General features: G+C 36.0%; 1 long non-coding RNA gene across 1 annotated transcript in view; it reads left to right on the forward strand.

Annotated features, from left to right (window-relative positions):
- The first annotated feature begins 939 nt into the window (after positions 1 to 939).
- The window catches only part of LOC311033719, a 3,745-nt gene continuing 1,116 nt past the window's right edge, over positions 940 to 3,568 (forward strand). Inside the window, exons 1-2 of the long non-coding RNA XR_014599535.1 lie at positions 940 to 1,076; positions 2,259 to 2,361. This is a non-coding gene — a long non-coding RNA (uncharacterized lncRNA). The remainder of the gene's footprint in view (positions 1,077 to 2,258; positions 2,362 to 3,568) is intronic.

The following is a 3,568-nucleotide window of genomic DNA, read 5'->3' on the forward strand; positions in this document are numbered from 1 at the left end:
AAATAGCAGATCTACAAGCCCGGGACGCGTGGTGAGCTTTCAGATCTACTATTTTAACTAGTTTTGATCCCGGGGAGTCATCATACCTGCCAACATTAGACTGTGAAGATTTTCTTCCATTACAATTGCCCCCCCCCCAGTATATATACAGTATATATTATTATATATTTTTAAATTTAATTTTACATTTCTTGTCCTTTTCTTGTGATGTGACATAAATAATATATTGAATAATAATAATAATAATAATAATAATAATAATAATAATACTTATTATTATTACACTTATTATTATTATTATTATTATTATTATTTTTATATTAATTCATTATTATTATTGTTATTATGACAACATGCATCCAATAACTTATTTACTTCATATGGCAACTTCCTGAATGCCAAAACAGACCGGTGCTATCGTTACTAAAATGAACAGATCTACAGATCTACATCTGGTCGCCATTCAACGCGTTGTGAGCTTGTAGATCTGTTGTTGTTTTTTACACGCAATGCATTCTGGGTTGTGAACCGTGTTGCCATATCTGCTTATTATAAGCGACTTTGGGCTTGTTTTTCTGTGAAGTTGCTTGTAAATATTGGTAGTTAAGTGGGTTGCTTTTTGGGGGTTTGTTTCTAAAGTGTAGTTATTTGGGCTTGCTTCCATTTTTTATTTATTGTTTAAACCAGTTCTCAAACATCTGCATGTCAAGGATGCCCAAATTAATGCATTTTTCTGCAGACCCCCATCTGTTTCAAATAATATTACAAATATATTTAACTTTTTCTTTTTGAAAATAGCAGACCTACAAGCTCACAACGTGTTGCAAATGCGACGCACTGTGAGCTTGTAGATCGGCTATTTTCAAATAGCCAATGTAGGGTTAAGGCTTATTTTCATAGACCTGGCTGCTTATTTCTCTCACAGAATCTGGCAACAGTGACTCAGAGCGGGGAGAATGAAACGCTCGAGCGCTCTCACTTCTAAATACAGTTAGACAAATTGCGTTACTTTGGTTTCATTCAAATAATTATTAACCGACTTCAGAGAAGATAAAAGAAAGAAGCAGACATTTTAGGTGAGTGTTGACACACAGAAATACTATTTATGTAGACTTTAGCCTACTACTGTTACTGTAGGCTATTGATAACAACTGTTTTCTGGAGTCACCACCCAACTCTATGATCACGACACGTTGTTTAGCGATTTAATTTGTCTTGATAAAGGGATTTTATGACAATAATTTCAAGAAATGATAGCGGGATATACAATATAATTTATAATATAGGCTACTACTAGCCTACTGCTTGCCTATAAGGTGAGTTTTTAATTATTAATAATTATGTTTAACAGCAAATATTTGTTATAGTTTAAGTGTGATGTTGTGTTGGGGTTGTATTTGAGTACATTTAGCAAATTCAGATATCATTTCAGTAGAATAGTATAGGCTAATGTTTAGCTAATGTGTCTAACACGCACACACACACACACACACACACACACACACACACACACACACACACACACACACACACACACACACACACACACACACACACACACTCTCTGTGTGTGTGAGAAAGAGCATAAATAAAATGAAAACTTAGACAGAGGTCTTCAACAGGGGGTCCGCGACCCCTAGAGGGTCCGCGGAGGTACTGCAGGGGTCCGCGACCCCTAGGGGATCCACGGAGGTACTGCAGGGGTCCGCGATCCCAAGGGGGTCCACGGAGGTACTGCAGGGGTCCGCGAAATTGTTGCTTGATTACACAATTAGACATTTTTTTTCCAAAAATGTCAATTTTTCTTTAAATATTTTTTAAATATTTTCCATATTTATGTTTAAAATAAATTATGATTCTATCTATTTTGAATAGCTTGTATACATGATTATTGTGCAATTGACAGATTGTTGATAGTATTCACATTGGGTACATAGCCACCCTACTCACTGTACCTTGTACATGTATGTTTGAATTAAAAGCATGAATATATTAATCTATCTATTATTTTAATTGCTTGAATGCACAATAACATGGTATGTTTATACACATGACATGAATCACAATTTTATAGGCCTACATAATTATACAATATTTGTATATAAAACATTTTAAAAACGTTGAAGACCCCTGCCTTAGCTTGTTGTTGATATATTGACAAAATGCACATGGTCTGAATGCATGGATATAATGCTTGACATTTGAGAGCCACTGTTGTAGATCCTTCAATGCTCAATAAATCCATCATTTTTGCACAGGGAGTCTTATTTGACCACCGCCTGTATGTGAGAGACTGCATTGTTGACCACCTTGAGTCGTCCGCCCGTCCGTCTGTCTGTCTGGTGTCCAAACTGTCAGCAGGTAAGATTGGTATAGCTTCGGTCTAGGCACTTTAACCTCATATACATTGGCTATTTGAAAATGGGCTTGTAGATCGGCTCTTTTAAAACAAACGCTTGAGGACCCTTTTTTTAAGTTAAACTACACAGCCCAGCCCCATACCCTCCATAACTCCATAGGCTTGCAGCCTAATTCATACATTGACATGATGGTGTATTGAAATTAGTTTGGGCAGATAGGCTATTTCTCAGCAGAATGTGTAAGAATTCCTAACTGAAAGAAATGCCATTTCTATAGAGCACCGAAGTCCTGACGTCACTGCCAGTAGAGGGCGCATTCCGCAGGTTCATGGCTTTACTTTTTGTATTGATATCTTCATTGGGGAATCTTAGATCGCTTCATATAAGAACTGTTTTTACTGTTTTTACTCATATGGATATGAAGCATTGACTGAAGGTGTAAATGTACACATTTACCCAAAGACTAACACAATATAAACACTAGAAACGAGTCAAACAACCCAAAGACTACATTTCCCATGAACGCGGCTGCTGTGGGGACAGTGATTTCAGACCCGGAAGTAGTAGTTCTTAAGACTTTTAAGGCAGAATTAAAGGTAGGGTAAGTGATATTTTTTGGTTAAAACAAAAAGTATTTTGTTAAAAGGTTAAATCACTATATTCTGATAGTAATCATTGCTATAGAGTGTTTGTTCAGTTACAGGAGTCTCCCCGTCTCTCCAGCTCTTTAATAAACAGAAAATACATTTTTAGGTAGGTGTCAAAATCTCAGCCAATCAGGAGAAAGTACCCATTTTTAAGCTTCATTTTTATAGTGTTCCAGTTCCATTTTTTTCTGCTCATTTCTTGTCATCACTTCAAATTTCACTTGTTTAATCTATATCCTGATTGAGTTCTCTATCCTGATTGGAAAAAATTGGAAATGAAACTAAAACTGAGACGAAAATGTATTGTGTGTTTAATAAAGAGCTGGAGAGACAAGGAGATTCCTTTAACTGAACAAACACTCTATAGCAATGAGTACTATCAGAATATAGAGCTATTTAACACTTATTTCAACCAAAGAAAATCACTTACCCTACCTTTAATTCCATTTTCGGCAGAAACAAGCTGTATCAAATATGAATGAATATCATAAACGATGCAGAGCCACCCCCCTGACAAAAACGCCAGGGTGGTGTGTTTATGTTTGGAACACAGTTCTTATA

The sequence above is a fragment of the Gymnoscopelus microlampas genome (genome assembly GCF_963454915.1).
Source record: "Gymnoscopelus microlampas genome assembly, chromosome: 18".
NCBI lineage: Eukaryota > Metazoa > Chordata > Actinopteri > Myctophiformes > Myctophidae > Gymnoscopelus > Gymnoscopelus microlampas.